Genomic DNA, 14492 nt, shown 5'->3' on the forward strand with positions numbered 1-14492 from the left:
TGTGAAAGCAAGCATTTGTCAATGATACAACTGAGAAAACTCTCAGTGATGGTCATAGCATGGATCATCTCTGTTGGCATTACAAAAATGCTTACTGATCAAGTACTGCCAAGATGAGATGAGGGTAGAATACACCAATAAAGTGATTACATTTGCTACCTATTTTCCATTATTTATTCAATAATTTAAATATATATTAGGGCATGTGGGTGGCTCAGTGGGTTAAGTGTCGACTTTGGCTCAGGTCATGATCTCCCGGCTTGTGAGTTCGAGCCCCGCTTCGGGCTCTGTGCTGACAGCTCAGAACCTGGATCCTGCTTCAGATTTTATGTCTCCCTTGCTCTGCCCCTTCCCCAGCTCGTTCGTTCATTCTCGCTCTCAAAAATAAATAAACATTTAAAAATTTTTTTAAAATTACATACATTTACTCAAAAATATTTATAGGATAGCTACTTGATATTAGATATAGTTTTAGATACTGGAGGTGGAAAAAAACTGCTTATTCTTTTACTATGGTGCCTGTATGCTATTTTAAAAGATTAACAATATTCAGGCAAACAAAGTTATCAAGGAGACAACACAACAGTGGTGAGAGTTTTAAGACAGGGATGTTTCATGTAGTTTTTCAAGAGAAGAATTCTTTCAAGAGTTGATAATTTAGCTGAGATCTGTAAAAGAAGAATGGCTTATCAATGAAATCATATGTGCAGATATATTTTTTTGAGCAGAACTAGCAAGTACAAAATTCTTAAAACAAAAATTATGACTATGTTTACACTCAAAATGTGTTTTCAGAAGGCAAATACAAAAATATATTGTTAAATTTTAACTATAATTAAGAAAGATGAGGGGCACCTGGGTGGCTCAGTCGGTTGAGCGTCCGACTTCAGCTCAGGTCACGATCTCACGGTTCGTGAGTTCGAGCCCCACGTTAGGCTCTGGGCTGATGGCTCAGAGCCTGGAGGCTGCTTCCGATTCTGTGTCTCCCTCTCTCTCTGCCCCTCCCCCATTCATGCTCTGTCTCTCTCTGTCTCAAAAACAGATAAACATTAAAAAAAAAAAAGAAAGAAAGATGAACTTTTCTTTATATTAGTTCCTGAGATATACTTTAGGTGTGAGAATTCCTAACTATACCTGAGAAAGGTGGAAAGTTGCACACAGCTATCATCTCCTAATGTATAAATGTACATTAAGCTATGTTTATCTGCTAATCTTGTGCCCTAAACGCTAAAAATGTATTATCTTAGCAAAAGATATTTTGAGGCCTATATAATGTCTATAAAACTTTTGATACTAAATATCCTGAGAGCTACCAACATTTTCTCATTAAAACATAAGTCTAGGGGTGCCTGGGTGGTTCAGTCGGTTAAGCACTTGACTCTTAATCTCAGCTCAGGTCATGATCTCTCAGTTCATGGATTCAAGACCTGTGATGTCAGCACAGAACCTGCTTGGGTTTCTCTGTCTCCTTCTGCATGTCTACCCTTCCCTGCTCATGTCCTCTCTCTCAAATATAAATAAATAAATCTTTAAAAAATAAGTCTGATGAGTAAAACTCTAATTTATTGGTAGTTTTCAGGAAGAACACGAAGCAATATATGAATGGATTAAGTAATGACATGGATATTGTACACGTAAGGTGGATGTGTTGACCACAGTTTTATAGGTTAATAGCTTACTGAATTATTTTCTCCCATACTCTAAAAATATGGTTCACATCTTCAAATCAATTAGCATCACTAATTTGTCAAATAGGTTAACAGTGGAAGACTTGTCTGATATAGAATTGAGTAATTCCATCAGAAAAAAAACAAAAACAAAAAAACACAAGAAGAGAAGAAAAAAACTCAAGTTGCCAAGTTGTAAGTATTAAAAATTAAGTGCTGCAAACATGAACACATTCTAGCTAATTAAACACTAAATTCTAGAAAATTAAACACTGAAGTATCTATGAGAATGTGCAACGCCATTATCACCATCCTTTTCAGGGTTATGATTGCTGTTATCTTCCTAGATATTTATATGCTATGTTTTAATTTTTTTAAACTTGGGAGGAATACATAAACATATTTTCAGTATAAAAGTATTCAGAGAACAAAGATGAAAATCAAAACCAAAAACTGCCATAAACCCTTGATTGTCAATCCTTCAGTTCAGTTTCTTTGTAAAAGTTAACAACTGATAATCATTTGGATTTGTTCCTTATAAACCTTTCTATTAAACCTGTTATTTTGGATTCAGGGAATGGCTATTTGGTTCTCTTTTACCTTTCCTCTAACACTTTATGTTTCAGAATCCTCTTTCCACACTGGATTTATAATAATACTAATGTAGATGTAACTTCAGTTCATCTAGTCTGTCAAAAAAAAAAATTGAGGTTGAGAGAATCTATTCAGTGTCCACTTAATGACACTTCTTAGAAATTAGAAAATAAAAACTGTCTAGACATACATGTCAGGTGTATGTTTAACAGATAAATGTAAACAGTTAACAGTTTAACACATAAATGAAATAAACAATTGACATATTTAGGGAACCATGAATGCCCAAGTTTTGCATCTAAGGATATCCGCCATGCACGGACTCTAGGTTTTAAGGAATGTTAAGTATTCACAAGAATTAACACATAAAACCAAAATAAAATTGTGGAACTTTGCTGTGGCCTCACTGCCAACAAGTTGACCTCCCCACTGAATGCAGGTAGATATGTAAAACCCCCTATTTTCACTAATTAAAGTCCCTAGTAAGACATTCATATTGCATTCTTCCTTATGTTTAACACCCAACCCAGAATTCCTTTTTGGGTTTTGTTTCATTTCATATTTCCTCTGACATGAAAGCAACTGTTAAGAGAATAACTGAGAGCTAAGAAAGTTGGCCTTTCCTAGGCCACTTTACTAGTTCAGGCTATGAATGATCCAAAAGAGATCTCTTGTGAAAAAGGAGATGAATAGTAGGAAAGAAGTGCCTAAATCTTGGACTGGCCACTTTCTAGGTACTTTTACTACAGTTTTGGAAACCTTAAGACAAGGATTTGGGTAATCCCGTGGTAGCTTCCGGAAACATAAAATGGGTGCCAATAAGGCTTTAAATATGTTAACTAATTAGAATTACTCTATATTACTACCTATATCAAATTGTAGACAAATTATTAAGTGTATAGAAGTTTATAAGGTGAATATAACATCAGAAACTGAAAACAAAGTTTTCAACAATGGCAAACTTGTATGCGTGTTAACAGATACAAAGTGAAATACTCTCTCATTGCAGGTAATCAAACCTACAGATCTTCATCAAATTTCTTCTATCTACTCTGTCATATCAGAAGAATCCTCATCAAGGATATGGTTTTTCTCAGTTGTTTTGTGAATCAACTTCTAATGGAAACCTTATGGTTCCTCCAGTATCTTTGAAGAGTTATCTTGACCTCAGGAACTTGACATTTTGAGAAGTGTAACATAGAAAATATGAAGTCCTATTCTCTGAAAAGTACCTAGATTTATATTATAGGTAGATTAACATTTTAATCCTTTATTTTTTATTTTTAATAATTTTAATCTTTTAATCATTTAACTTGAAACAGAAAAATGAAATTTGCCTATGAAAGTTTAAAAATCCAGCAAAAGCTTGCTTGTGCAAAATATAGAATATAGTATCCATGAGCAGAAACAGGTTTATAAAAAAAATTGTTTTGTGTTTCAAAATGAAAAAAGAAACACAAATATTTGTCACTGAATATGGCAAATAATTTTTCTCAGAAAAATTTAGATTGACTGATGCATACACTTATCATTAAAACAAAAACACACCAACAAATCTTAATGCATTCAGATAAATTATAACAAAGTAATATAAACTCCTGGTAAACTATCAAATGTTCTGTAATAACAAAATCCTTCTTTGCATAGCAATTAAGTTACTCTAAGAGTTTAAGATATTTAGCATTCAGTTTTCAAAGCTACATTAAGAATGTTCAAATTAGTTTCAAAATAGTCAGTTGAATGTCTTCCTGGCAATAGTGAAATAACAGAACCAATGGACCAGTGATATTCCTTTTTCACAATACAGTGTGATAGGGTTTACAGGATAATATACCTCTTTCCCTTAAAAGAAAATACAACAAATCTGTGAAATAAAACTTGAAAACATAAGAGTTAAACAGAATTTAAAGGAAAGGGTTTGAGTAAACACATCACTAGATTAGCCTTCTGAATATCACTGCATGATCACAAAGGCCATAACTTTTCATGGCTATCATTTGTTAATACATATTTGCCCCACCTTCTCTGGGATAAATGAGAGCCCAATTTTCATACAAGAACATTTTTAAGTAGCCTGATAGGAGTACAAAATGCTGGCTATTGATTATTGCCAGTTGAATTGCCAAACAATGTAGAAAAGTCATCCTTCATGCTGTATGTAAATGCAGAGCTTTAAAAAATCCATGAGTATACTCTCTGTCCCAAAAATAAATAAACGTTGAAAAAAAAATTAAAAAAAAAAAAAAAAAAAAGGGGCGCCTGGGTGGCGCAGTCGGTTAAGCGTCTGACTTCAGCCAGGTCATGATCTCGTGGTCCGTGAGTTCGAGCCCCGCGTCAGGCTCTGGGCTGATGGCTCAGAGCCTGGAGCCTGTTTCCGATTCTGTGTCTCCCTCTCTCTCTGCCCCTCCCCCATTCATGCTCTGTCTCTCTCTGTCCCAAAAATAAATAAACGTTGAAAAAATCCATGAGTACAATAAAATGTTTTATATATGGTGTTTCATAGCACCATAATTTTTTTGTGAATCAACAGTTTATGGAATAGAAATGATGTAAGCATGAAGAAGAGGGGAAAAAAGATAAATTCAAAGTTACAACAGAAAACTAGGGGCAAACAGAAGGCAAGATTCATTGAAGTACCTATCTCTTAGGTCTTCAAACTGATGAATTAAAATGACTGGAGTATTATGCATTTTTTTTTAGAAGTCAATGTTACTTCATAGAGACTAAAGCCCTTGAATATTTTGTACATTCTTCATTCCTTAATGCAGAGTTACTCAAATAATTAGACACATATTTCAGGGCAAATCATAGAGGATATTATGCATTACTCCTTCCTTTTATAGGAATTAAGGTGAGACTCCATTTCAATTTCATTTCATAAGGCTCCACAATCAAGGGAAAAAAAGCCTTATTAAGATTTTTTAATGCTTTTATAAAGGATCACCAGGTCATTTGGATCAATTGTTCCACTGAGGACAATTAGAAAAGGTAGGAGACTGGGGCGCCTGGGTGGCGCAGTCGGTTAAGTGTCCGACTTCAGCCAGGTCATGATCTCGCGGTCTGTGAGTTCGAGCCCCGCGTCAGGCTCTGGGCTGATGGCTCAGAGCCTGGAGCCTGTTTCCGATTCTGTGTCTCCCTCTCTCTCTGCCCCTCCCCCGTTCATGCTCTGTCTCTCTCTGTCCCAAAAATAAATAAACGTTGAAAAAAAAAATTAAAAAAAAAAAAAAGGTAGGAGACTTACATTTTAAGGAATCAGAAACCTAACAACATTAGTGAAGAACTACCACACAAAGATCAGGAAGAAGATAGAAATTTTGGATACTTGACTCATCTTCTGGGCTATTTGTGCTTTGGTAATTTAGCCTCTCCTGACTCTCATGAAGTTAAAAAATTAAACTTAACTGAATAAAATTTTTTGTGCCCAGTCAGAAGAGATGAGAAAAGGACCATACACTGAGGTATGAGAAAATTCCTGAAAAAGTTCAAAATTTGCTATAATTATATAAATTACTATTTAACTACATGGAAAATATAATTACAATATTCTTCTATGTTTGTGTTATGGCCTGAATTGTGTCCATGCCGAAGTCTTATGTTCAAGTTCTAATACCCAAATCTGACCATACTTAGGGCTCTCAAAGAGGTAATTAAAGTTAATTGAACTCAGAAGAGTGGGGGCCTTCTAAGAGAAAGAGTGCTTGGAGGTACATAGAGAAAAAGCCACGTGAGGACATTGAGGAGGCAGCCCTCACCAAAGCTAAGCCCACTGGCACCTTGATATTGGACTTCCACACAAAATTGTGAGAATATAAATCTCCATTGTTAATTTGTTTTTCTTTTTCCTGTTCAGCTTGATAGCTTACAATTATTCTGTACTCTGGGTTGCTGATCCATTCTTCTGCTTCCTCTATTTATTCCCTCTAATATATTTTTAATTTCAGTTATTTTCTTCCCCTCTGATCTGTTCTTTAGGTGTCCTAGCTTTTTGTTGAGAAAAGAGTAGAGTTGCTCAGAGACTCCCAAGTCCAGTGAGTATCTTTACGACCATTACTTTAAATTCTCTATCAGGCTTATTGTCTGTTTTGTTTAGAACCCTTCTGTGATTTTGCCTGGTTCATTTGGGGCATATTTCTGTGTCTTATTTTGTCTAATTTTCGGTGTCTGTTTCTATATGTTAGGAAAGCCAGCTACATCTCCTGCCCTTACAAATAGGTGACTTATCGAGAAGAAATCCTGTTGTCTCCCATACTTTAATGTCCCCTGTTCTCCTGGCACTTCAGGGCTATCTCCTAGGTGTGTTGCCTATACTCTACTTTTGTGGCTCAGACACCTTTGCCTTCACTCCAGTTGTCTACAAGGACTCTCTCTGTCTGTTGTGGGCAGATTTTGGTCCTTGTGTTGTTACTGGGCTGGTCTGGGGCTGCCTTGGGCTGGAGTTGGGTCAGACCAAGCATTTGCCAGAGCTGAGGTCACACAGAACTCCAGGCCTATCTCCCTGGGTTATGTCCTGGAGGCTTTTGTTAGAGAGTACAGCCTACAGTCAGACAGGGTATCTGCCCACAGCCCACCAACAGGGCCACAGTCTGGTATGTGTGGTTATCTTCCTCACCTTCCAGACCAGAATCACTTTGGAGTGGTGCTGGCCCCTGTTAGGGCTGCTCGCATGATGCCATACTTGCAGTGCTGGTTTGGATGGACTCCTGCCAAGGCCAGGTTGGAAAGGTCAAGTCCACACAACAGCAGAGGGGTGGAGTGTGCTGTTACCAAGTTAGGAGGAGAGAGTTTGCTGCACTAGTTCCTACAGGTGTCTGTGTATCTAAGCTGGTAAGCAGAGGAGGGAAATGGTGCCACAGCTCTTTCATTCTTGGTGAAGTCTCCCAAAGGTCTCTGCCTTTCAGGCACAGATTATAAGTCAGTAAACAGATCTCTCTCCCTCCTGTATACCCCAGTATTTTTCAAACTGTTGCTTCTAAGCTTTATGTCAGTGGGGCTGTTGGTTGCACTATCTCTATAAGTGTAAGGACTCAGTTTCCTCTTGCCCTATAGCTATGCCAGAGCCTAACTTCTGCTTTTTAAAGTTCCACGTGTTAAGCCCCACTGATTTAAGAACTGGACAAGTTAAGCCCCTGTTTTTAAAAACCATATGTTTTGGAGATTCCTCTTCCCAGGACAGGATTCCCATTCCTGATGTGGTGTGGGGTTTGCTGCTTTCCTTCTCTATGCCTACAGTGGCCCTCCCTCCCACACGGAGAGCCTCACAGGTCAGCTTTGCTCCTAATTGCATCTCCGCCCTCCTTACCATTTTCCATGTGGCCCTTTCCCTACATTTAGCTATGGAAAGTCTGTTGTGCTTGTCTTCTAGTCGTTTTCAGGGTTATTTACACTAATATGAATGTTATCTAGCTGGATCTGTCAGATGAGGTGAGTTTAGGATCCTCCCACTCCATCATCTTCCCTGGAAATCGTCAAATTTTTTTTAAAGCTACCTATTCTGTGGTGTTTTGTTATGGCAGCCTGAGGAGACTGAGACATCTTGGAACCTATTTAACACATTTTTCAGCAGTGCATGATATTTACATTTCTAGGAATGAAGAAATGGAATGATCGGCTATTACCCTCCCACCATAAACCAATAGAAATATGAAGAGAATATAGAACACAAAATAATTTTTTACTTAGACAATAGGTAACATACAACTGATGCCTGAGAAAAGAGACCAATTTGTTGAGTTCTAGCATTATATGGACTTTTTAAACATGAAACAATTCTCAGGGCCCAATAGAAGGAAATCCACAACAGACCACAGATCTGTCTTGAAAGAAAATACAGAAAATGGATTTCAGGGAAAAAAAGTCAAAATGGGTAGAACTCATGGCAAAATAACCAAGTTGAGAGAACTACATAAAGAAATAGACGGTCTTTAGCTGAATACGAATCTGCAACATAGGGTGAAACCAACCAAGGGTAGATAAGACAAAGTTGAGAAAACGAAGTCATTACTTGGTAATTTTAGGTTTAATAATTACAAGAGTTAAAATAGGGCTGGGAATTATTAGTTTTTACCTGCCCAAGTGATGAATGAACAATATAATGAGCGGAAAACTAAATATTCTGCTTTATAATTATAATTCAATTAGCTCTAGAATAAAGGTAAGCATAGAACCACACAAAAAGAGCATTAAAATAAACTGAAATGATCAAGCTGGTTTTTATACAATCTGCTTGAAAGGTGGGATTCCTAAGTATGCAAATATGAAGTGAAAATATGGCATCTGCACCAATACATGAAGAAATGAAGTAATGATTTAGTTGTAATTTACTAATGTATAAATGAGGTGGAACAATATTTTAAGGTAGATTATTAAAATTTGAAGTTGTATCATGAGAACCCTAGAGCAACCACATGTATACACATATACACAAAGGTGTATTTCATAACTCAATGAGACAAATAGAAAATGAAGAGTGATATAAACATAACTTTTATAAACTACATGAAAATTAAGAGGTATAAACATTTCAGTTCAAGACATAGCGCCCAAATATGAATATAAAGTGATACCCAGTGTACAATATTATCAACCCTCAACTATAAAGTCATGAATATGTACAGAGTAAAAGAATGTGGGAAAAAAAGCCAAGGGTAAGAAAAATCAGTGTAGCAGAAATTACCAATATTAATAAAGGACTAAAACCCAATCTTAATATTAAAATTGTAACTACATTTCCATACCACTGAAATTGGGAACAAAGGTTTCAACCCCTATCACTTCTATCTAGTATTTTTCTGACGATTCTAAGGAATGCAATAAAGCCAAAAAGAAAGAGGAAAGGAGAAAAAAGAAATGGTCAAAAAGTATAAATTTTGTAATCTATAAAGTCAGACCATTTTTAAATGTTTATTTTTGAGAGAAAGAGAGAGAGACAGAATGTGAGCAGGGGAGGGGCGAGAGAAAGGGAGACAGAATCCAAAGCAGCCTCCAGGCACTGAGCTGTCACCACAGAGACCAACACAGGGCTCGAACTCACCAGCTGTGAAATCATGACCTGAGCTGAAGTCAGATGCTTAACCGACTGAGTCACCCAGGTGCCTCATGTCAGACCATTTTTATTTGCAGAGAACAATCATTTAAATAGCATTTTATAAAATTCATTAGGATTCTAACAGTATTTAAGTTGACTTTTTAACTATAATATTATACATAATAACTCAATAATAACTCATTAAAAAGAGAAAGGCTGAAAAGCATGTTCTAATTTTCCCTCCTAGTATTTTAAATGCAGAATAACAAATTAAACCAAATATGATAAATATAAGACATTTCCAGTCCGATTTTCTAGATTTATGAGACAACACAAAAATTTGTTTCTTTGACTAAAAATTAATGAACTCTTTGGGCTGTTTTTTGGTGAATAAAATTTTTCTTTTACTACACTTCTATTCAATACTCTACTGGATATCCTAAGCAGTACAATAAGGTGAGAAATGGAAACAAAATACAAGAGTTAGAAATACTCATCATTTGTATGCTTATGTAAGTTAATATAATCCATAAATAAATTATTCGAATTAATAAATTAGTATAGTCGCGTTTACAGAAAAGATGTAGTTACTACACAAGTTTGTAATCTATCCATTGCCTCTGATTATGGTCCAGAGATTCTGTTCCCAAGAAATAAAGAAGGTCAGCTACTCAGGGGTGCCTGGGTGTCTCAATCAGTTGAGCTTCTGACTCGGTTTCAGCTCGGATCATGATCTCACAGTTGAAGAGTTCGAACCCTACCTCAGTCTCCACACTAACAATGCAGAGGTTCTTGGGATTCTCTCTCTTTGCCTTTCTCTCTGCCCCTCCCTTTTAGTGCTCTCTCACGCAAAACAAATTAAAAAAAAAAAAAAGGTAACCTACTCACATCTCCTTGTAAGAATATTGACCTTTTAGCAAACAAATGGTATTTTCTAGTATAACAATACGTGTGACAATATATACATAACTTGTGCATATTACTTATGAAATCTATAGATTATCATATAAACTAGGACTCAAACTTCTTTCTGTAAAGGGGTCTGAGAGTAAATATACTAGGCTTTGCAAAAATCTATAGTACCTGATATCAAACTTAATGATAAATCACTGCTTTCACCCAAAGACCTTGAAAAACACAAAAGCATCCACCTTCATTTCTTCTACTCACCATATCAACCAGAGGTCTCAAATAGTGCAATTTGGGGAGAAAAATAAGTACAAATTACAAAAGAAGAAGTAACGCGGTCTTTTTTTATCAGAAAACATAATTACCTACATAGATAATTCTAAAGAATCAACCAAATTTTAAAAGAGTTGATTCAACAATATTGCAGGATAAAATCAATGTAGAAATGCTAATTCCAAGGGCACCTGTGTGGCTCAGTTGGTTAAGCGTCTGACTTCAGCTCAGGTCATGGTCTGGAGGTTTTTGAGTTCAAGCCCAGTGTTGGGCTCTGTGCTGACAGCTCAGAGCCTGGAGCTTGCTTCAGATTCTGTGTCTCCCTCTCTCTCTGCCCCTCCCCTGCTCATGTGCTCTCTCTCGCTCACAAATAAGTCAACATTAAAAAAAAAAAATTAAAGAAAGGCTAATTCCATTTTACATGTTCAAAAGTTAAAAGCTGAAAATTAAAAAAGGATTTAAAATAGCATCGGTAAATATGATACAGTACACAATAAATTTGTTAGACAATATGGGTAACCTAGTCCCTAAAATCTCTAAGACATTGCTAAGAATATTTTTAAATACCTAAATCAATGGAAAGATTTATCATGCAGTCTTTCAGGGAAACTCAATGTGTGTAATACGTCATTTCATTACATGTGCTTAAGTTTCCATATAAATCTTAAGATGGTCATAATCTAAAAAACACCAAATGTACACTGGAAATATATAGTCACTGAATATAACTTACAAAAACCTGTATAAAAATGCCCAATACTTAGGAATAAATATACAAAAACCTTATATTGCTTTTAACAACATCTATAACACTACTGTGGTAAACTGAGAAAGACACAACTAACTTAAGAGGCTCAACATTTTCCTCTATTAGGAAAGTCAGGAATAAAGAGATAGGAAGCATTATACATTTAATATAGATCCGATACAATTTATTGAAAATCCAATTCATTGTTTTGTACATGTGTATTTGCATGTACACTGACAAGCTCATCCTTTCCAATTATATAAATTAACAAAGAACCAAAAATAGCCAAAACACTCTTGAATAGAAACATGGGTGTATTTTTTTAAACCCAACAGTATAGATCATTATATCTACAGAAATTAAGTCAAGGAGGCAGGATATTAACATAGATATGGACACTGACACGTAGACCAATGGAACAAACTAAAATCACCAAAGTAGATTTCTGCACTTACTGGCCTTCACGGTGGGGGGGGGGGGGGGGGTCAAAGTGGTCTTCTCCATTGTCATTTAAATAAATGGTAATAATTCAGAGGTTCATATGGGGGGAGAAAAGTGTACTACCTATATACTATATATCATCTACCACCTACACCATGCACAAAAGTCCAATCCCAAATAGAACATAGAACTAAATTTTAAGATAAACTTATCTATCAAACTTCTAGAAGTTAGATGAGATTCTGTTCATGAACTTGGAATAGAAACAGATTGTTAAGCAGGCTATCAGGCTTCATATCACAATTCCTATCAGGTTAGGGAAAAAGAGAAGAAATGTGACATTATTCAAATTAATAAATTCCATTCACCACCAAGTAAGACTAATTGACTAAAAATATTCACCTTGGAGTAGGGGAAGATATTTGCAACCAACAGATGTGATACCATGCTGGTATCCATAACACTTACTGCAATAACAAAATCAGTTAACATTGTAATAACATGTCCAAATAAACCTATCCCTCAGTAAATGGGGAAATGCTAGTTCATTTACAAATGAAATACAGCTTCACATCTATTAAGAATGCTAAAATTCCAAAGTCTGAGGATACTCGGTGCAGGCGAGGAATAGAGGAACTGTCTAAATTATCGCTGTAGTCACATCATTTATATTAACCCAAACATTGAAACAACCCGAATAGTCAACAGTAATATTGTATCCACTCTTACAATAGAATATCATGCACTAAGGGAACTTTTCAAGCTACATGTTAAAAAACAGGTATCAATAATCTAAATGTGAGTTAAAGAAGCTAGACGCAAAATAATACATGCTGTGCAATTCCACTTATTCAAAGCTTACACACATACAAACTATCCTGTAGTATCGAGGTATATACAGTTAGGTCAGAAAAATAGAAATTATAAAAAATATATAAATGATAACCATGTGAATGATACAGACATTTCATTAAAATAGAAAGGGGTGGAGAAATTGATTTGTGTACAAGATAACCAGCCTATTATATATGTACAATATTAAACATACTAAATTGAGACTCTACAATCATCTATGTTGTATTGACTTGAATACTGTGTATTTCAATTTCAGTTGTTATATTTACATTACATTATTTAGGCCTTTATCACACTCATCTGTTTCTTACAGCAAAGTTGAGGAGAATTTCTTCCAGGCCATTCCAAAGGCTATAGTAATTTCTGTTCCCCAAACTTACTGACTTCCACATTCAGCAAAATGCTTTACATCAATTCATTTTTTATTAAATGGACCAATTCTAGACTACCTTTGTTCTTGCCAACCCAAGAACATCTGATACTGTGCTTCCAAGTTTAATCAAATCAGTACAAGAACCTCAAAAACAAAACAACAAAACCACCAGCTAGAACTAAAGATATGTTAGTTTTCTGTGAGCAACCTTAAGAGCATATATACACATATTCCCTTATATTTGATAAAAATCAAATTCCTGTAATTCCTTATGTTAGCATTCTCCTGATTCTGCATTTTGCCTTGCCTTTAATATCAGCAGAGGAAGAATACATTCTTACAAGAAGATTATTGCTTTTCCTCTAGAAAAGACAGACCTTCAAGCAGATAAAATAAGGTCTCTTTTAGAAGGTTCCATAAGGTATTCCAATTATTGTCTTTCCTGATCAAAATTTTAAGGTCATATCAAATATTGAAAATGGTTGTGGTTTGTAGAGTCAATCTTTGGGATTTATCATTTATTATGATACAATAATATTTAATCCATGATAAAAGAAAATTCCTCATATTTTATTAATAATTTGTTGTTCAAGTTGAGGTAAGTGCCAACAACATTTTGTCAGTCTTTTCATTCACTCATTTCCCATCTGTTTATCCACTCACTGCTCATCATAGTACTGCCCCCAACCACCACCCTACCTCATAATTTTATGATTTTCCTTTTAAATGATTCCTAAGAACTATTCCTTACTCCCCAAAATTTCCTTCTCAGAGGCCTCATGTTTTTGGGTGACCTCAGGCAAAGTAAACTTGGTTAGTTACTTCAGTACTAGTAAGAAAGTATATCAATTTCAGAACCTGTACTCATGAGAAGTTCCTTCAAGATACTGTTAACATGATTAAGTTCAAATAGACTACTATTTCACTAAGTCAACACAGAGGTAAAATTTCGCCAAAGAAAATTTCTCCAGTGAGGACTTAGGTTAGACGTCCATTCTTTGTATCTGAGGTTCTGAAATTGGTAGACAATCAGAAACGTGTAATAGAATACCAACATATTCAAGCAAATTTGATGCTAAGACGCAAAAAAGAGATGCTTAGTCTATTAGGAAATTAAAAAAAAAAAAACATGTATTCAAGTTCCAGTTTTGTCTGTAGTTGGTTGGTTGTGAGTAAACCATTAAGAATGATGCAAAACCTATAATGCAAAAACAAGTTTGTCCCAGTTGATATTTATACCTCCTTCTTGCTCAAAGATTTAGGTCCAGGGGTAGGAAACTGGCATTTACATATATTGATGGAACTAATTTCCCTTTATCAGGGCCTAAAGCTGAGCAGATGCTATTTCTCCTTTTCATCTCCTTTTCTCCAATGAAAGCATGTAATTCTGCAATGAAACTAAACTGGAAAAAATGTGGATTTACTACTTCATAGTCCACAGTTGACCTTGTGACACACTTAAAATTGCTTTCTCTGAAAGCATAGAGGCTGAAGGGGGTCAGCTCTCATAACTCTAACTCTTTATGCGGAAATTTTAGTGCTTTAACAAATTTCCCCTTTAATTTTTAAGAGCTAAATTTTGCTAGAATCAAGCTTATAGATAAGTTC

Source organism: Prionailurus viverrinus, chromosome A1 (assembly GCF_022837055.1).
Source record: "Prionailurus viverrinus isolate Anna chromosome A1, UM_Priviv_1.0, whole genome shotgun sequence".
Taxonomy (NCBI): domain Eukaryota; kingdom Metazoa; phylum Chordata; class Mammalia; order Carnivora; family Felidae; genus Prionailurus; species Prionailurus viverrinus.